The sequence below is a fragment of the Macrotis lagotis genome, chromosome 4 (assembly GCF_037893015.1).
Source record: "Macrotis lagotis isolate mMagLag1 chromosome 4, bilby.v1.9.chrom.fasta, whole genome shotgun sequence".
In the NCBI taxonomy this organism is placed as follows: domain Eukaryota; kingdom Metazoa; phylum Chordata; class Mammalia; order Peramelemorphia; family Peramelidae; genus Macrotis; species Macrotis lagotis.
In genome coordinates, this window is record NC_133661.1 from 254459883 (window position 1) to 254481849 (window position 21967).

At 36.3% G+C, this 21967-nt stretch overlaps 1 protein-coding gene across 10 annotated transcripts in view; it reads right to left on the bottom strand.

Moving 5' to 3' along the window:
• The window catches only part of SIPA1L1 (signal induced proliferation associated 1 like 1), a 395826-nt gene that overhangs the window by 298718 nt on the left and 75141 nt on the right, over nt 1-21967 (bottom strand). The window contains exon 1 of one of the 10 annotated variants that reach the window (XM_074235816.1): nt 9038-17681. The exons of 8 other annotated variants lie outside the window; for them this stretch is intronic. The gene's annotated coding sequence lies outside the window, so the exon portion shown is untranslated. Of the gene's footprint in view, nt 1-2262; nt 5803-9037; nt 17682-21967 lie in introns of those variants that run through there. One more of the 10 variants, XM_074235815.1, reaches the window with a different exon arrangement.

Below are 21967 nucleotides of genomic sequence, written 5' to 3' on the forward strand. Positions count from 1 at the left end.
AGTTCAAATCCTGCAACCCGCCAAAGCTAGTGCCTTCTCTCTGAGATTGCTTCCAATGTATCCTCTATTCCTGTACATAATTAATTACTTGCTTTCTCCCCCATAATGTGAGTTCCTTGAAGGCATGGACAGTTTTTGTCTTTCTTTGTATCCCCAGAGAGCACAAAGTCAGAACTTACAAAATGTCAGCAGACTTGACTTGTTGAGCCTCCCAAACAGAACTCAGTCCCTTGCCATTCACTGTCCTATTACCTATCACCTTTGGAGATCACTGGAATAGACCAGAGACCACTCCATCAGCCTCTTTACAATAACAATCATCAATAAATCTTCCCAACAACCCTGAGAATTAAATAGAGCAAGTTTTATTAACCCCATTTTAAAGCAAAAGGACCTTGGGGTAAAAGAGGAGAAAATGACCTGTCCAAAGTATATCAGATATTAAATAGGAGATCACATTTAAATGCCAAATCCACTAGTCTTTCCAAAAAGCAATGCAAGCATATAGTGTTTCTCTTCTGTCTCTTTTTCTCTCTTAAAAGAATCTGAGGGGGGGGGAGGCTAGGTGGCACACTGCCTTGCAAAAAGCTAAAAAAAAGAATGAGATACAAGATAATAAAATGGTGAAGAGGGGAAAGTATGGTATTTGGAGCCACAGTAGACTGGCCTCAGCTTCATCTGTAAAATAAGGAGGTTGAACTACATCACTTTTAAGATCCTTTCCAACCAGATCCAGCTTAGAACTTGACTTGATCCAAAATGACCATCCTAGAAGGGTGAGCCAACAACCTTTTCTTTTAGAAACTCTGATACCATCTATATATAAACTTGATACAACTTAACTCCCCCAAAACATTTCCTCTTTTATAACATGATCTGCAAAGGCCCTAAAATATCTTTACTACAAAAACCAGGATGAAAAAGTTTCCACACTTCCAAATTAAACCTACTCATTATTTCTTCAACCCCCAATCTTTATTTCTTCAAGCTTTACATTATCAGACTTCACTACATTCATTTATCATGGTAGCACATTTCTTACATGGTTTTTATTTTCAAATCTCAACTACTTTCTAACTTACTTATGGCAAGAATAACATCCTTCTTCTGTAATACCCATGATTTTTAATTATGGGGACACCCTAATTATATCTTTTTTTTTTAGGTTTTTGCAAGGCAAATGGGGTTAAGTGGCTTGCCCAAGGCCACACAGCTAAGTGTCTGAGGCCGAATTTGCACTCAGGTACTCCTGACTCTAGGGCCAGTGCTCTATCCACTGCGCACCTAGCCACCCCTATATCTTTATTATATAATGCAGAACCAATATTTTTTTATCTGAAGGAAAATTTTAATAGGATTATAAATTAAGTTTTCTGCTTTTAACTTGTTTTTAAAAAGAACTACATCTGTTCTTGGCACCAAATGAGATCAGAATTAACTAATTTATCATTATACCATATCAAGGCAAATTCTATCATCTAATCAAGTAAGTTTTAAATTTTAAGTTATCCTTTTAAATGTATTAATCTATACCCTGACCTCCAAAAATTGCAGGTAGGTATCCCTACATGTTAATGAGCCACTGAGACTACACACAGAAGTCCCCTGACTTAAACAGAACCCCTCAAAGAACTTTCCACCTATATTTCAGTTATTTCATTTACATTAAGTAAATCTGAACAGAGATGGCAATAAAGAGAACTACTACCTTCACATAAGCAGTCTAAAGAGTCCCTGCCAAGCATCTAAAGAATATTTGCTATGAGACAGAAAACAAAAGTTTTCATTTTTTAAGAATTAAGTTAAAATTTCATCTTTAAATATTTCAACAGCAATTTCTAAACAAGTAAAAGTAAAAACTATTTCAGAGAACAAAAAAATTGCCAAAGATAAACATTATAGTCATTCTGAAATATAACTGACAGTCAATTGCTATAACTTTCAAGTTGTTACTTACATAGAGCCCACAGCAACATCATTTCCCTAAATGCTAACTGGTATTATATTCCATTATAAAATTTTAAAATACTAGAGAATAATGTGAAGCATTCATCTATTAAATGTTAAAATAAATACTAATTGCTCATTGTTATCTCATTAACCATAGATTTCCATTTTTAAGAAACAACTTTTTAAATTAAAGGGAAAAACATGATATAATGCTGCTAAGAATTATAAGAAAACACAATATTCGCCTCTCTTGCATCAGGAAATAGGATTCATCAATGTGACAGATAAGAGAAACAATGCTAGAAAACTTACCTTTAGAGGCCAAGGAGTTCAATCACTTTATTTTACAAATAAGGAAACCAAGACAGAGATTAGGTGATTTGCTGGTGATCATTTAGCTAACAAACTGCCCAAGGTAGTATTTGAAGAAGTGCCCAATCGTCTATCACACAGTTTATCTATTGTTTACCTGTTTAAGTAGCGAACAGGCTAGAATACTGACCTAGTTTCTTTAGAAAACTTATTTTAAAAAAAAATCACAGAAGAAAGGATCAGGGGCCTATGTTTGAAATTTTTCAAGGAGAAACCCAGTATTTCCAGAGGCTGCACTTCTTTGGGAATACTCTTGATTTTTTGACCAAGTTCTAAAGAAGCTCACAGTTGGAAAAATCTCAAGTCACACGATCCGATCACAGTCCTGAGACTCCACCTCCTCACCAGCCCTGGTCTTTCTGATTAGAGGGTGGAGCCATGAACTCCAAAATCTTTATTTAAGATGGGAGCACAATTCAGAACATTGGGTACTTTCCCTAATCATCACCTTTATCCCCACTCCCCACTGCCCCCCCAAAACTTCAGCTCCTTTTTTATTGTCTTCTTACAAAACAGAGGCTAAGTTCCTTGAAGGCAGAGACTTTTTTTTGTTTGTATCCCCAGTGCCTAGCACATAATAAATATTTAACTGATATGTGGATAGCTCTTCTATGAACCTTTTTGCAATATTGCTCTTAAGAGCCACAAACCAAAATAAGTTTTAGTTATTAATACAGAAATAAAAAATACAAGGAACATTTCAGAGCAAATAAAGACAAGCTCCTTATTATCTGACCATCCTGGGGGGATTTCAGTTGTTACTGCTTATAGTGTTCATTCACAACATAAGATATTTTCTTAGCACTTTAGGCAGTTTAGCAGATAGTGAGATGGCTTCAAAAACAGACTAGGTTCAGTTCTCACTTAAGTTTAAGACACATATTGGCCCTATGTAACATTCCCTTCTTCCCAGCCCTTTGGCATTCTTAGCTTAAGGACCACTCTTAGAATAATGCTTGTAGATTTACAAAATAAAATATATAGAATTATAAAAGAAACTAGGTATATTTAATATGGTTACAAAATGTCTTAAATAAAATGTTAAACAAAAATGTTTTTAAGTTCATATACCTTAGGTCTATTTTTCCCAGAGCCCCAGCCTTATAGCATGAAAAGGAAATTAAAATTAAGGTCATTACACAGTAGAGCAACATTCTAACAACTGAACACATACCACTCTTTTAAGTTTCTAGGGTTCAACTGGATAGAATAGTAAAGATCCTGGAAACTCCTTAGATCTGGTGCCTTTTCTGGAAATTGGTCAGACTTAACGACCAATAAGGGAATACTAGAAAATCCTGATATTTTATCATCCTAGAAAAATACATTTCCTTGTATGTTTCACATTTAATCAAATTAAGTGGAGTGTAGCATAATATATTGGAAAGAACAATGAATTTAGTACACTAAGTCAAGATTTTAATTCTTGCAACTAATTACAAATGTGGTCCTGGGTCTTGGTTTCCTCATCTATAAAATGAGAGGGTTAAGCTACATGATTGTTAAAGTCACCTTTCTAGATCAAATTAATTATCCTAGGATATATTTTTTTTAATCTTCTTAGCTTCAGATGCAAAATTTTAAATAAGATCAAATTTGATGACCTGAGTGCTTCAAAATGTTGTGGGGTTTGGTTTTTTTTTTTGGGAGGGGGCAGGGGAAGGGCAGTGACTGAACCACAGGTTCGTAATTTAAAAATAAGCCTGAAACAGCTATTTGACTAAGTGCCGCTCCTCGCTCCCCACTCCCTCACAAAGGCAGGCAGTTCTGTAAGGGAAATTTTTGTGTAAGCACATTTGAACTAAATGATCAAGCACAATCTTACAAATACCTTCACCTTTAACTATAAAATTTCAATAAAGATCTGGAAGGCAAGCTTCTAAATTAATAAGCCTTTTCCTCATGAAGACAAAAATCAAACCAAAAATGTTTACTTACCCCTGAAAATAGCTTAGCTAAATCACCATGGAAATGAGTGTTTAAAAATAAAATTTAACAATGACTAAAATTCCCACTCAAAATCCTTATCTTCCTCTAAGGCCTAGTTCAGATGTCACTTTCACCAAGAAGTCTTTCCCTGATCAACCAAAAGGCATTTCACTAGTCATCTCTCCTGTATCCAGCACAGACTCAAGTGCTAGGGACATCAAATCAAAAATGTTTTGCATTCTATTAGGAGAAACGATGTGCTGGCCCAGGTATATACAAAATATATAGAGTAAATATAAAGTAATTTCCAGAGAAGTCATGGGAAGGAAGGAGCAGAGGATTCATATACAAGGGAATTTGGAGATTTTCAGGAAACTCAGGGTCTTTAGTGAAGGTGAAGAAGCAAGAACTTGGTAGGGAGGTCAGGCTGCATGTGAAGCAATTTTGCATTTTACTCATGGACTGTAGCATCCCCACTAGGGCTATTTTGCCAATTCGCTTTAAAAGCATAGCTGGCATAATGCCTTGCAAATAACAGACATTTAAAGAATATCTTCTGAATTGAATTAAAGCAAAAAAGAATGCAATCAACAGGAGCAGCAGTTATTAAAGCTCCTCATAAACTGGCCCCTTCCCACCTTTCCATACTTTGAGGTGTCAATCACCCTCTTCTCCTGGACACTTTCTTGTCTCTAGGCTTTCACAATACTGTTCATTCCAGTTCCTCCAGGTCAGACTGTTCTTTGCTGGTCTCTTTTACTGGATCCTCATCCAAGTCACACCTGCTAACTGTGGGGGTCCCCACTCCCCACCAAGACTCTGTTCTGGGCCCTTTTCTCTTCTTCTATACCATTTTACTGGAAAATCTCATGAGTCCTTATGGTTTCAATTATCATCTCTGTTGGTTCTCAGATCTACTTGGCTAACTTCTCTCCTGACCGCCAGTCCTATCTCCAACCATACATTATCAGGTTGAACTGGATAACCCCACAGTCAACTTATATTGGACATATCCAAAATTGTAGTCATCACTTCCCTTAAACTCTCTACTCTTCCTGATTCCCAGTCCTTCCTACACTCAGCTGTCAAACTAAGTGGAGCTTTGGTTATATAATATCCCTCCTACCAACTAAATTCAATCAAGTTCAGTGGCTCCTTAGTGCCTTCCGAATCAAATATAAAATCTTCTATTTGTAATACAAAGCCTTTTATAACTCCCCCTTGCAGTAGAAACTTTCTAGTCTTTTTGCACCTTACAGAAACATTGTATTGGAACCTAAGTGAATTATTACAATAGTCTCCTAACTGATCTCTCCCCTTTTCAATCCATTATCTACAATGCTGACAAATTCATTTCTTCTGTAATTTGTTTTGTGTTTTTTTTTGGAAAGCAATGGGGTTAAGTGACTTGTCCAAGGTCACATAGGTTAAGTGTCTGAGGCCAGATTTGAACTCAGGTTCTTCTGACATAAGGGCTGATGCTCTATCCACAGTGCTACCTAGCTGACACCCCCCCCCCAATAAATTTCTTTGTTTTCTTTTTTCTTTTTTTATTAAAGATATTATTTAAGTTTTACAATTTTCCCCTCAATCTTACTCCCCTCCCCCCCACAGAAAGCAATCTGTTAGTCTTTACTTTGTTTCCAAGTTGTACATTGATCCCAAATGAGTGTGATGAGAGAGAAATCATATCCTTAAGGAAGAGACAAAAAATCTAAGAGATAACAAGATCAGACCTTAAGATATCGGGGTTTTTTTTTTTCTAAATTAAAGGGAATAATCCTTGAACTTTGTTCAAACTCCATGGCTCCTTATCTGGATACAGATAGCACTCTCCTTTGCAGACAGCCCCAAATTGTTCCCAATTGTTGCACTGATGGAATGAGTGAGTCCTTCAAGGTTGAACATCACCCCTATGTTGCAGTTAGGGTATACCGTGTTTTTCTGGCTCTGCTCATCTCACTCAGCATCAGTTCATGCAAATCCCTCCAGGCTTCCCCGAAATCCTGTCCCTCCTGGTTTCTAATAGAACAATAGTGTTCCATGACATACATATATCACAGTTTACTAAGCCATTCCTCAATTGAAGGACATTTACTTGATTTCCATTTCTTTTCCACCACAAACTGGGCTACTATAAATATTTTTGTACAACAAGTGAGGTTTTTACCCTTTTTCATCATCTCTTTGGGGTATAGACCCAGTAGTGGTATTGCTGGGTCAAAAGGTATGCTTATTTTTGTTGCCCTTTGGGCATAGTTCCAAATTCCTCTCCAGAAAGGTTGGATGAGTTCACAGCTCCACCAACAGTGTAATAGTGTCCTGGATTTCCCACAGCCCTTCCAACAATGATCATTATTCTTTATGGTCATATTGGCCAGTCTGAGAGGTGTGAGGTGTTACCCCAGAGAAGCTTTAGTTTGCATTTCTCTAATAATTAATGATTTAGAGCATTTTTTCACATGGTTATGAATTGCTTTGATCTCCTCATCTGTAAATTGCCTTTGCATATCCTTTGAGCATTTGTCAATTGGGGAATGGCTTTTTGTTTTAAAAATATGACTCAGTTCTCTGTATATTTTAGAAATGAAGGGGCGGCTAGGTGGCCTAGTGGATAAAGCACCGGCCCTGAAGTCAGGAGTACCTGGGTTCAAATGCAGTCTCAAGACACTTAATAATTACCTAGCTGTGTGGCCTTGGGCAAGCCACTTTAACCCTGTTTGCCTTGCAAAAAAAAACCTAAAAAAAAAAAAGAAATGAGTCCTTTGTCAGAATCATTAGTTGTAAAGATTGTTTCCCAATTTACTACATTTCTTTTGATCTTGGTTACAGTGATTTTTATCTGTGCAAAAGTTTTTTAATTTAATGTAATCAAAATCATCTAGTTGGTTTTTGGTGATGTTTTCCAACTCTTCCTTAGTCATAAACTGCTCCCCTTTCCATAGATCTAACAGGTAAACTAGTCCTTGATCTTCTAATTTGCTTATAGTATTGTTTTTTATGTCTAAATCCTGTAACGATTTGGATCTTATCTTGGTAAAGGGTGCTACGTGTTGGTCTAATCTAAGTTTCTTCCATACTAACTTCCAATTTTCCCAGCAGTTTTTATCAAAGAGAGAGTTTTTATCCCAATAGCTGGACTCTTTTTGTTTATCCAAATAGATTTCTTATAACTCATATTTGACTATGTCACTCTCGTTTTCAAAATTCTTTTTTGATATCCTACTGCTTCTAGAAAAAAATCAAAATCTTCAGCCCAGCATTTAAAGACCTCCACAGCCTGGCTCCCACTTACTCCCAGACTTACTTCAAATACTACTTCATATATTTTGCTTTCTATGTCTTTCCACAGGCTATACTACATTCTTTGAAATGGAACCCCTTCCATGGTTCTCGACCTTCCCTTTAAGGTTCAACTCAGGTTCTATCTCCAGCAGAAAGAATTTCCTGATTTCCTCACCAACTATCATTAGTGCATTCTTGAAATATGAATTTAGTTTACATTTACTAGTTTGTGTACAGTCATATTTTAAGTTATCAAAGTATTTTTAAAATAAAATAAATAACAGAGATCCAACTCTTCTCATATATCCCTTTTGCCCTTGAACATAAGCTCCTCAATGGTAAAAAGATTTTACCCTTTTATTGTCAAGCAAAGTCCCCTGTAAATAGTAGAAACTTAATAATTGGCAAATGTAATATTTTTAAGCATGTATGTGTACATACTTACAAACACAGAAAGATTCTCTTCTCTCAAAAACATGAGCAAAATCAAATCAACATCACTAAAATGGGATTCTACCTTTAAGTATTGGTTCATTTTGTCCAAGGTCTTGAAATTTAAAGGTTGTTCTAGTTCCTCTAAGCAACTCTTTTAAGACTCTCTTAAACACAGTTTAGCTGTAGGCCAAATTGAATAGGTACAAGGATTTTCCTAAGCTTGGAGGTCTCTAAATCAATGAAATCATAGGTTCCATATCTACTCCTGTAAAGGTGACTTATCAATTAAACAATCATCCAACTTTGCCTCATAGGCTGAAGAGAAGAAAGAAAGAAAGGGAGGGAGAAAAGGGCAGGAGATATTAACAAAAAGGAAAGGAAAGGCATTACTGACATATCCAACCAGAGAGAATTGCACAAACTCTGTGAATCAAGCTCCCGGCTAGGAAATGAAACTGTAGTAAAGGGGAAGATGGAGAACATAAGTATGAGAGTGGAGATTACTAGAAGATCTTAACTATCACCTAAGAAATAGAGTAGCCCCAGGAAGTTTACAAAAACTCAAGAGTAGCCCTGTCAGAGTAAGGCCAGCATTAAGATCCCAAAGCCTATTTTGCAGTCTGTCAGAAGGAATTTTTATAATGAGACACAAATTCCCCCCATTCTCTCTTGCCACCATGAGTAAACACCAGGTTTGAACCAAACCCACACAACCAATATGCCAGGTACATGCTTCCCTGACTTTAACCCCAACACCTAGGTTTCTCTTGACTCAAAAATCCTATAAAATTCCATTTCCCCTTTCCCACATTGGATATTTAACTCCATCCAAGGCTCCTATGCCTGCCTTATTCTTCTCCCCACCCACCCCCACCCCACCCACCCCCCTGCCCCCCCCCAGTCCCCCAAACCTTCCCCCAAGGTAAGTGGTAGAGAAGGCAAAATTCAGCCTTTTCCCTGTAGGTTGCTGTTCAGAAAGTGAAATTAAAACAACTAGTTATATTAAGCAGGAACCATAACCTCTCTAGATCTCACCTATATCACTAGTAAAATAGAGTTTTCTTACCTGTTTGAAGGCAAAAGTTTTAGCCAGAAATCTCAAGCTTCCTGAGAGTTTCAAGATTTATGAAATGTCATTGGTCCCATTTCACAGACAAAGACATTTCACCCAAAAATTCAATGGTAAAGATAGGAACTAAAACTGCAGGATTATAAATCTCTTGCAAAATTCAATACAGTCATTAGAATAGGGCTTTGCTCTCAAAAGCACTTTCCACTAGCAATGAATTTCACTTTCTATTTTAGAGTGAGTCTCTTCAGAATAAAGTTGGGGGGGGGGGGACACTGAATGAGTCATACCTTGGCAAAAAGGTGTAAAGAAAATTATCACAACAAAATCAAATAATTTTTTTCATTGTGATTTCTTAAAATGAATATTTGGTCTCATTTTAGCTAATCATAATGTAAATTACAGAGAGTATCTGAACTATTCCCTTCTAATATTTGGTAGGTATCAAATTAAAAGCAAATCATTAATTCGGATTATTAAGTAGCAAAGCAAACACCACCATCTTATATAAAAGGTTGAAATGACCTTGGTAACAATGAAAGGGTTAAAATATTAAGGACTGACACCTCTTAAATTACACTCAGGAGTCACTGTAGAAAGATCTACTTTGAAAAACTTGGAGCAAAACATTTTTCTATTATTATTGAGAAGAAGAAAGGAGATAATAGTTTCCTCTTAAAAATTGGTAGAAAACTCAAACTAGCAGCGGTTAAAAGCAAGCAATTTGATGGAGAATAATGGAATTATACAAAAGTCAAAAGGAATAAAGCATTTGCTTTCAGTCCAAGCTTTAAGGTAAATGGTATAAGACAGTAGGCACCTCCATCTTTGGCTTTTTTCCATCTAGTAAAATTACTATAGAACTTCATTTCTAGATTATATTCTACTAAATCATAATATCATAAGATCACAAAGTTGGAAGGGACCTCAAAGTGTATTCCAGCACTCTTATTTTACAGCTGAGGAAATTGATGTCTAAGGAGATTAAATGACTTATAAATCTACTCAGTCATATACATAGGAGAACTTCGGGGGAAGAGATGAATCCATGTCCTCTGATGACAGAGTTCATATCTGACTAAATGAGATGAAATTTTTTTTAAATGAATGACTTGCTAGATGGAAGAGTGTCACAATCTTTCCTAACCACTGTACCCCCCCCCAATACTGGGCAAATTACTTTAATCTCACTGGGCTTAGTTAGCTCTTCAGTAAAAAAAGGAGAAGGAAAAGAGATGCAGACAATTTCTAAAAGTTTATTGCTTGAACCTTTTTAGGGAAAAACATTCTATTTCAAGGGAAACATATTAGGGCAATATGCTGGATAGCAGTTATCTGCTTTGAAAGAGTTATTAAAATGAAATTCAATCTCATTGACGTGGATCTTCAAAGGAATATTACAGGTCTCAGGAACAGGGTTTTTTGCCACACAGCTAGGTAATTATTAAGTGTCTGAGACCAGATTTGAACCCAGGTACTCCTGACTCCAGGGCCAGTGCTTTATCCACTACGACACCTAGCCTCCCCCAGGGGGTTATTTTTAAGGAACCTTATAATATAGCTGATGAAATGTTGACCCTTAACTCCATTGCCAAGGGTAGCTGGGTGTGCTGACATCCTGGAGGAGGGAAGTTTCACTTTCCTTTGTGAAGGTCTCCAGTGACATCCTAGAGGGGAAAAGATTCACTTTGCTTTTTGTGGAGGTCTTCAGCATAACTGAAAAGGCACTCCTTTAAATGGAATGTTTGATATTCAGATCTTTTGTCCCATCCCAAGTTGGGGGCCATTCCCTTCTTTGAGTGAACAAGCCAGAGGTGGTTTTTCATTACCCATATTCTGATAGTCAAAACTATAAAAACCCCAGTTCAGCACTTTAATTTGGGGATTCAGCCTTCAATATCTGCATGACAGATAAATTTAGAGAAATATTAATAAATGCAAATGTTAACCTAAGTCTGTTTTGCTCTTTCTTAAGGACAAACCCTGAAAGTTAACATTTATCTCTTACTAGGACAAACTCTGAAGATTAACACATATTTAATTTAATTATTATTTTTAAAGTCAAACTCATATCTATTTCAACCTTTTACTTTGCAGATGAGGAAGTCAAAAGGGAGTAAGTAAACTTGCACAAGGTCTCAAAGATAGATCTATTCCAGCTTCTGTATTTACTTAAAATATCAAAACTATAAACACTTCTCAGATGTTACAAATTGTCTTACATTTAACATCTCACCTATCCAGATTTCTTTTACCAATAATTTTGCATATGTAAATTTCAGCAGAAAAACAAGGAAGTAAACAAAAAAAAAAAGATGTCAGATTATCCAGGAAAGGTGTCACAGTGTTTACTCTAGGAGACTTAAATGCTTCAATTCAAAATCTCATAGATTCACACTCAATCCATTAATCATTTTTTGATCAAGTATTTTAAGTTTAGTTATGTAGTTTCCAAACCCACAGAACATTAGAAGCAGATTTGGAGGGAGTAGCAGTTACTGGCAAACATAGTGATGGCAGTGGAATCTAATAAATTACAGTGTGGAAATGGAAAAAGTATTAAAAACAAGAGATCAAAAAGCATGGTAGGAGAGGGTTATGCTTAATTTGTTCAGTTTCAAAGAGGTACTACCTCCTAATTGCACAGTGTTACCACTGTAGGAGTACACTTCCAAAGATTGAAATAAGAGCCAGGCTATCTTATCCCCTCCACCTCCCTTTCCATAATCCTATGCATTCTTATGCTAGGTTTGGATAATAATAGCTAGAATTTAGACAGCACCTAATAGGTGCCAGGCTTATCAAAAGCTTAAGGAAGAGCCTAAGGGGAGAACCCAGCACTCTTCCCAAAGCTTCCTTTAGACAGGAGATAGGATTTAGACTTTCTAACTTACTCCATTTTCACTCCCAGGAACAAGATAATGTTTACTGAACTGAACTGCACAACACCACACAGTTGGTACAGGGTCTGAAGTAGTGACTTGGCTAAGGTAGATCTGAACTCAGGTCTTCATGACTTCAGGCTTATTACTCCCATCTAGGGAACCACCTAGTTACCTAATAATGTTATATAGCAAGGGGGCAAGGCAACTAGGTGGCTCACTGGGCCTGGAGTCAGGAAAACTTAAGTTCAAATTCCAGGTCACATTTTTATTAAGCTGTCTGATCCTGGGCAACTGATTGCCTCAGTTTCATCATTTGTAAAATAAGCTAGAGAAGGAAAGGACAAAGTACTCCCCCCCCCCCCCCGTTATTACCAAGAAAACCCCAAATGTGGTCTGACAACAAAAAGTAGGGAAGGTGGTCAAAATCTGAGATTTCAAAGGTACTCTAACTTGTGCAAAGCAACCCAATTCAAAGAGCATTAATTAAGCTCCTACTATCAGACAGGCACATTAACAAGACAATGAAACTTCTAATCCCTTTTTGTTTTTAACCAAAAGGACCACAGATACATAAATCGATCAATCAATCCAAAGTAATTAGAGAACACTAACAATAGATGCAAAAACAAAAACCTTCTTCAGAAGGAGTATAACATACAGATTCTAAAGTAAGCAGTAGAGAAAAGGTCCATTTCAGGTTTGAGAGACAGCCAGTATTACCTACAGCCCAGCTACCTAAAATAACATTCCATCAGGAGATACCTATTCTCTATTCCTAAACCCACTCCCTTCCCCCTTTAACTCAAACTAATAATTGGTGAATCTATTTATACTTGAACTCCAAGGTGCATTATCACCCTTTGTTCTTTGCCAACCACATCAGGCAAACCACAGTATACATAAGCAGAAATTCCTTCCCTCTTCTGGTTTCAAAGTCTCCTGACCACTACTACTTCCTCCTGAATGGGCAAAGTAGGAAGTAAGGAAAAATGCTCCATCTCATATAAAAGTCCTTATAAATTTTCATTTAGTTACCACCAAACCAGCAGATGTTTTCCTCTACTATCAGATATTAAATTGCTTAAAAACTCTTTTGAAAGGGTTAATTCACCTTTCCTGGGATCAATGAGTGAGTTTTTCACTGGGCAAAATTGGTCCATCCAACTTATTCTCTGAAGGAAGTTAATGTAAAATTCTTTTGCGCTGAAAAGTAAACAAAAGTAAAATGGTCCCAGTTCTTTCTTAGAAATGGAATCGAGGGCAGCTAGGTGGCGCAGTGGATAAAGCACCAGCCCTGGAGTCAGGAGTACCTGGGTTCAAATCCAGTCTCAGACACCTAGCTGTGTGGCCTTGGGCAAGCCACTTAACCCTGTTTGCCTTGCAAAAAAAAACTAAAAAAAGAAAATGGAATCAGAATTAAAATTCAGGTTCTGACATTTTACCTACACTTTCTCCATTTGATGACTGCTGGTTGCTAGAGAAGGTAAAAGTACTGTATATAAAGTAAGAAGTGTAGTCACAAAACAAATAGCATTCTTTGGAAATCGTTCACTTTTGACAAGAAAATTATATTTTCATCTTAAACTAAATATTCTTTATATTTTCACTTGTACTCTTTTATTCAGAAAGGAATCAGGTTAGCTTAAGAAGTGGGAATAATCTTTACCAAAAGGTCAAAAAAAAAAAAGACCACGAGACTAAACTCCATTTCAGTGGTTTTTAAAATACAACACATTCATTTTTGTTGTTCAGTCATTTTAGTTTTGTCTGACTTTTCATGATCCCATTTCAGATTTTCTTGGCAAAGATACTAGAGTAGCTCATAATTTCATTTTCCAACTCATTCCACGGATGAGAAAACTGAGGGCAACAAGATTAAGTGACTTGCATAGGGTCACACAGCTAATAAGTGTCTGAGATCAAGATCTGAATTCAGAAAGATGAGTCTTGACTCTAGGCTCAGCACTCTATCCACTGGGTTAGTATCAAGGGTTTATAGCTAAAGTTAAAATGTTCTTTTCTTGCCTTAACTCTAACTCCCTTTCACTTAAATTCACAAAGTCCACCTTTCATCTCACACTGCACTCCATTTGCACTAGTTCCAGAAGTCAGTAGGTCTTCAGAACACAGAAATCTACCTGTGTTCAAGGCAGTTATTACGAGTCTGATCTACAACAAATACCAGTTACACATAGGCTTAAAGAAATCTCTTCACAGCTAGGGATTGCACTCTGGTCTCTTCTGACTGCCTTGTTTTGCACAAAACTCTATCTTTAAAGTTAATGACAATGGGGTATAAGTTATCACCAGTTCATAGACATCAAACATAAAAAATTTTACTGACAGTGGGAAGCATTAATCGTCACAGCACTCAAATTCAAAGATAAATATCTACTGTGTTGAATTGAATCCCATAATACAGGTCATTCATGAGGAGATAGTGAATCAAATTATATCCCTCCAGAATAAACTGCATATGCATAATTAACCAAACATTATATGATAGATAATAATTAGTTACAGGCTCCCAAAACCAATATTATGAAGGGATTTCACTGTATTAGCAATGCAGGACTCCACGTTACCTTTAAAAACTTCTCAACAAAACAATTTGTCAATATTGACAAATGTTACCAATGATCAGAAACAGCATTATCATAAATAACTTCATGAGACTTATAAAAATACTATAAAACATATATACTATATACTAATACTATAAAAAAATACTATAGTAGCTACAAATATAACTAAAAAGATATATCAAATGGGATTAAATTTCAATCCTGATTGGCAGTAAAATTTTGCAAAAGCAGAAAGACTAAAGTTATATCTTCTACAAATGTTTTTATTAAGCTTGGTGCTGTGTGTCTTAGCAGACTTTGAATATAAAAATGCCACAGAAAAGAAAGTGATTAACTCAAGAAAGCCAATGAAGTTATCAAAAGAAAATTAAGAGAAAAAAGAGAAAACTTTTACTTTATTTTAGCATCCCCCTCAAGTTCCCTATGTCGTTCTTCCTTAGCATAGTCAAACCAATTGAAGACTATATAGATAGGAACAACATTTTCCTGACTCAATATTCTCCTCAAATGCTACCTGATTAGCCCCAGTTTTCCTAAATGCAGATTCCTGCTCTGGGGACATAAAAGGTTCCATTCTCATATAATGGGGATCTCTCAATTTATTGGGTGCTTGAGACCATGAGTCATCCTATCCTGGCAATGGATTGATGAATTTCCAGACAGAGATGGAGAGAAGGAATCCATGTACCTCTGAATCATTATATACAGTTTTGCTGTGTTCAGGCAAAAGTAAAACTTCCTTTATTAAATGTTCAATGAACTCCAAGGGCCTCGTTCCTCTCCCCATATCAAATTTAAAAGCCATGCATACAACAGATGTCTACATCTTACTTCGACTTTCTATCTCCCCACTCACTTTTCAATCCCTTGCAATATGGCTTCCATCACCACCTCTAAAATAGTTACTTTAGGTCAGAAACTATCTTTTTATTCTTAAATTCAATAGACTTATGAGTCAGTTGACTCTTTTACCATCCTACTCCCAGATTCCTAATTTTTTCCCCTACAACCTGAGCCACTGATTATTATCATTCTCTTTCTATATGGCCACTCCTCAGTCTCTTTTGAAGGATTCAGACATAGGTGTATCTGAGGTCACTGTGCTAGACCTTATCCTTTTCTCTTTTAAAGGTCTATATATTCAGCTGGAATCTGTTCTCTGTAGCTCCAATCTCTTATTTCCAACTGCCTACTAGATGTCTTAACCTGGATATCCCATATGTATATCAAACTCAGAATGTCTGAAACAAAATTCACTAGTTGCTTTGTTATTCAGTCTTGTCAATCTTTTTTGTGAGTCTTTTTTGTTTTTTGAAAGGCAATGAGATTGAGTGACTTGGCCAAGGTCACACAACTAAGTAATTATTTAAGTGTCTAAGGCTGGATCTGAACTCAGGTCCTCCTGACTCCATGGCCAGTGCCACCACCCGGCTGCCCCCAGTCTTTTCAATCTTGTCCAATTGTTCATGACCCTATTTGGGATTTTCCTGGTAAAAATATGGAGTGGTTTGCCATTTCCTACTCCAACTCATTTGAGAGATGAAGAACTGAGGCAATGAAGTTAAATGTCTTGTCAACTACCACATATCATCCTGACTTCAGATCTGGCAATCTATTCCCTAAGCTATGGCTGCCCTCTAAATGCAAGCTTCCTCCAAATCTCCCTATTTCTGTTAAAAAATGTTCACCACCATTCTTCTGGTGAGCATCATACACCAAGAGCTGATCAGTTGCCAAATTTCATGTCTCCTTACCATTTCTTAAAGTAGTTCCCTATCTTCATATACAATCAGCTATCCTAGTTCAGTCTTTCACATAATCTCACATGGACTTCTCTTATCATTTCCTAAAATAACCTGCTATTTCATTTCCTTGCATCCAATCTATTTCTCACAGAGCTGCCAAATGAATATTCCTGTTGCCCCAGAACAAAATTGTCTATTTATCAATTAAAGGAATGTATAACATGGTTCCAGCCTGCCTTTCCAAGTGATTACATATTCTTCATCTAATCCATGCTCCCAAAACAACTCCTTGTTGTTCTCTAGACAAAATATTCTAATTTCCACCTCCAAGGTTTTGCATATGCTATACTTAATGCCTAAAAAATTTCCCTTGGAAGCTGTGCCTCTTGGAAACCTTAGTTCCCCTTCAAGGCTTGGTTCACGTCCTATCCACCTTCCTAAAAGATCTTTTCTTATTCTCTGAGTTTTCATGTACCCACTCATTACTTGAAGACTATATGTGTGTGTGTGTGTATACACACACATATATGTATATATATACATACATACATACATATTTATCAACACATATGTTCATATATGTCTATAATGTACATGAATTATCTAAAAAAACATGTTACATCTCAAAATTATTCATGGAAATCTCTTAAGACACGAATATAGTGTCTTTAAACAATTGTAGAGGGGCGGTTAAGTGGCACAGTGGATAGACAGAGCACCAGCCCTGGGCCAGGAGTACCTGAGTTCAAATCCAGCCTCAGACACTTAATAATTACCTAGCTGGGTGGCCTTGGGCAAGCCACTTAACCCCATTGCCTTGCCAAAAAAAAAATTGTAGAATACCAGCCACTCTGACTACTAGGAACATACCCTTAATCCCAGACCAAGGGAAAGACTACAAAGTAAAAATATATTCAGTAATTCGTTCTGTTGTAACAAAGCATTAAAAAAAAAAAAGGATATTCAGCAACCTAAATGTAACTGTAATGGAACATTGTTGTGCCATAAGAAATGATAGATATGCAGAATTCAGAAAAACTTGGCATGATTTGAATGAACTGATATAAAGTAAAATAAACAGAACCAAAAGAACAATTTATTTAAAGACCACAATATTTTAAAGGAAGGAAAATCGCTAGATGGTTTTAACCACTAATGAACACAGCCATCAATCACCATGTAACAAGACAGATGATGAAGGCTTCCCATCTATGGCAGAGGGGTAAATGCATATCATTATCAAGACCATTTATGTAAAACTGTGAACATGACAATGGAATGCAACAGGTTAATGAAACAAGGGCTCTGCTAGGATAATTCATTAATCCTTTTCTGGTCTGATATAAATGAATTAGAAGAAAAAAAGAACCTTGCCATTTCCTTTCACAAAACAGCTAGAAACAAGTATATTACTCCTCTTCATTTGACTAAAGACCCTTACTTTCAAGATTCAACTCAGGTGTCTTCCGTTTCATGAAGATAATTTCTTACCTACCCCTCCAGAAATAACCTCTTCCTTTTCTTCTTTCTCAAATTTTTCACAGCATTTTTTCCTGAATCCCTCTCCTTAACATTTTTCTCACAATCTTAAGCATGATCTATGAGCACTTTAGAGACAGGGTAACCTTAATTCAGAGGTCCTGCCCATAGTGCCACACACAAATAAGAAAATCAAATAAATGAATTTGCTGACTTGAAAACAGAAGTGCTAATATTATTTAGAAAATGAACTTTTTTTTAGCAGATCTTAATCCTAGGTCATCAAGAGGAAAAACATCCCCACAAAAATTATCCCTTTGGGCTAAAGGGAGGAGATCTGGCTCAGGACAGGATATTGCCAAGCAGATTAGTTCCTTAATAATGTCAAGTAATTTGGAGGTACCCTGCTTCCCAGAGCTAAAGCCCAGCAAGCAGGCTGTGCCCTGAACTTGGCATAGCCATAATACTTTGCATTCTGGATGATCTACCCCTCTGACAAAGTGTACTACTTTAACTAGCACCAGGTGTTTACTGAGGAATTTATGATTTTCATACTAATCAATAACTATTTAGATTTGTTGGAGTCCCCTTTAATTCCCAAAGACCCGAGAGCCAATATGCTGTAGCATGTCACATTTCTTGACACATTCACAAACCCGGCTTCTAATCACTGCCAAGTGAACTTAACCAGATACAGCACTTCTATTCCTGCCACACTGACTCTGGTTCTATACCCTGCTGAATGATCATATGACGCTATGGCCCTTAAGACTTGAGATTGTTCCCATAGGACCCAAAGTCAAGAAATATCAACCATAGTAACTGCTTCCTCAAGACCTAAGATTAACTATGTTGTGAACATAGCCACCCCCCCCCCCCCCAAGGAGAGGGCTTTTGCTAGCAAGTGTTAAACTTGATTCCTGATTCTCCTGTCTAGTCGGTATTGTTGGCCCTGGCCATACACAGGTTAGAGGTCAGTCCCCGTCTGGTTAAGAAACCCAATGATGGGGCAGCTAGGTGGCATAGTGGATAAAGTACTGGCCCTGGAGTCAGGAGTACCTGGGTTCAAATCCAGTCTCAGACACTTAATAATTACCTAGCTGTGTGGCCTTGAGCAAGCCACTTAACCCCATTTGCCTTGCAAAAAAAAAAAGAAATCCAATGACAACAATGGAAAGAGAATAAAATAACCAATATTGAAGATTTATTTATTAAAATAACTAAGCTTGGTCCTAAGAAGAAATCAATCATTTCATATGTATGCACACCTTCATACATTTACATATTCCTGTTACATTTTACTCTCTCTAAGTTCTCCTTCTCCTGGCTTTGTTTCTGAATTTTTAAACATGATTATCATATCTCAGCTCTCATATCACCTTGGAACTTCCCTCAATAGCTGGGGTCTCCAGCTTGGAATATCCATTATCCTTCTCCAATTGCTTCCCTTGGACCATCCCTCCACCAAGTCAGCCTTCTTCCTTCATTGTCGAACTCCACCTGGGGCCTCCATTCTGAGGCAGGGTCTTAATCCTATTCCTTCATCTCTCCCCTGACTCTGTTTTTGATTTTCTGGATTCTGACACAATTCCTCCTTATGTAAGATCTCACTCTTAAAAGTGCTATCTTACTTCAATAGAAAACAAATTTCCTAAGGACTGGGCTATCTTTCTTTCTGCTTATATTTATATTCCCAGCATTTTAGCATATTGTCTGACACATAATAAATACTTTAAAAAGTACTTGTTACTTTTGCCTTCCCATTGGCTCAAGTTCCCACCAGATGTGATACTCCAATTTAGTGGGAGGGGCTAGGAACTAATACCCCAAGATTTGCTTTTGCAAAGGGCTTCTGGGTTTTTTATTTGATTTTGGTTTTTGGTTTTTTCACTTCAAATATATACCAAGAAAATACAAACATTTTCTCCAAAACCTCAGGGTCATAATTCCCTTTAAACCATTTGGTCTCTGGGTGATGAGATTAGAATCACTGGTTAGCTCAGTTTCCAAAAGCATTAGACCTACCAAGTCAAGCCCAAAATTATCAGTGTCAACTTCTACTGGTCTACAAGCTATATCCCTCTTTGGCTTGGTTCAGCAAACTAGCCCTATGGCCTATTCAATCTAGAATAAGCCTCCACAAGGATGGTCCCATTTTCTCATTACTGAGTTCCTAAGGAGACCTCCATTTCGTGAAAGGGACCAAGTCAGTCTTCATTCTCTACCTAGCTGTGTTCCTGACTTCTATACTTAAACCCATGTCTCTTCACCTTCCTTCATTATCTCTTTCAGCTCCCTTTTCTGTATTATTTTTCCCCTATCTGAACAAAAGTTCCCAGAGGACAAAGACCGCCTTTCTTTTGTAAAATACTTTTCTTTTTCTTTTTAATTCTATCCCTAGGTTTAGCACAGTACCAAAATATATAGTAAGCACTTAATAAATGTTGGTTTCCTTCCTTTCTTGCTTTCATTTGAAATGGTTAACTTATAACTTAATTTATAACTGAAGAAACAATTCAAGCAAAAGTAATTTATTAGTGAGGCAGTCAGAAAAAATGGGTTGGTAGACTCCCCAGTTAATCCTAAAACCCTGATCACAGTGAAACAGATTTTTATACAAAAAAAATCAAATAAGATAAATTATTATAATAAAAACAGTTAACCAAGACACAAAATAAAGTAGTATAATTTCAAACTGGAGGACAGATTAGGGACTTTCCATGTTGAGAGGGGAAAGAATAAATTTCATTCGAGTTGGAAGAGAGATGAATAGATTTTATGATCCTCTATTAATAAAATGAAAAGATTTTGATTAACTGCCTTCCACTTATGTGTATGAAACAACAGATGACTTATATAATCTAGGTTCTCATGAATAAATGATTCCCAGCCTAAACCAACTTCAATTTGTAACTGGACTTCATTTTGTCCCATTTTATTGCAGGGTTTAGGTGGGTTATGGGTACATAACACTATATTTTATGTCATACTTTAATAAATTATATAGTTTTGGTGAACTTAATTTTCATCTTTTTCATTTTTTATTTTAAGTGCTTATTCTATGGGAAGAGAAAGGGGAAGGAATATAATGGGAAATATAAAAACAAAAACAAATAAATAAATGTATCTAAAAATTAAAAATGACATCTAAGAATGTTTAAAGTAGGAATACAGTTTTCTAGATGAGTTTTTCCTTAACTATCATAGTGTTTTGTTCTTCATTTTCAAAGAAGACCATGACATCAAGGAGGTAATGCCATGACAAGCACATGAATTAGATTTGAGTGATGGGATTCTGTGCTAAATCATGAGACACACTTTCTCCTCCAGTCATACAGATCCAGTGGCCAGATATGAATCAGGATGGAAATGACCCTGGAATCAAGGCAATCAGGGTTAAATGACTTGCTCAGGATCACACAGCTAGTAAGAATCAGGTATCTGAGGGAGGGATTCCAATTCCTGTCCTCCAGATTCAGGGTGAGCGCTCTATCTACTGAGCCATCTAGCTGCCCTTTCAAGAACAATTAGACAATTAACATTAACAATGAGAAACAATAAGACAATTAAGAAACTTTAAGATTAATAATTAAGTTTATACATTTGTTTTTATACAAGATGATTAGCCAAATCAACAAAATTTTCAATATAATTTTTCCACAAGTAATTTATTTTCTTTAAAACACAAAAATGAATTTTTATCCTCATAAGCAGAAAAAAAAAGCCAGAGGGAAAAAAATGTACTAAGGAAACAGCTTTCAAGACTCCCTAAAGCTATTAAAGAGTTTAATAAAGGAAATGTACTAAACTAAAATGCATTTTAAATTATGCATTGTTTTCCAAATATGGATCTAACCTTTAAAATTATTTTATTCATTAAAAAATTCCTTTGTTCAATTCAGGATGAAGGAAACAACAAAGCAATCACATACACACCTTTTTGTGAAGGGAGGAGGTGATATCACAATTAAATCTTGATTTGAATTTTTACTTCTGAATTTCTTTCAAATTCAAGAAGGAAAAAGATGAAGGTTCTGAGGTCATACAAGGGCCAAAAGTAAATCATTTAATAGTTTCATCTGACAAAATTTATAATACCTGTTTACTTTTTTCCTTTCTATAAAACTCAAGTTGAAGAAGATCTCTTAACTTTTCTTCCCTTTCATTCATTCATTTCTAGAAAATTTGCTTCTGGAAAAAGGCTCACCAAGCAAAGGACTGGTAGATTATCAC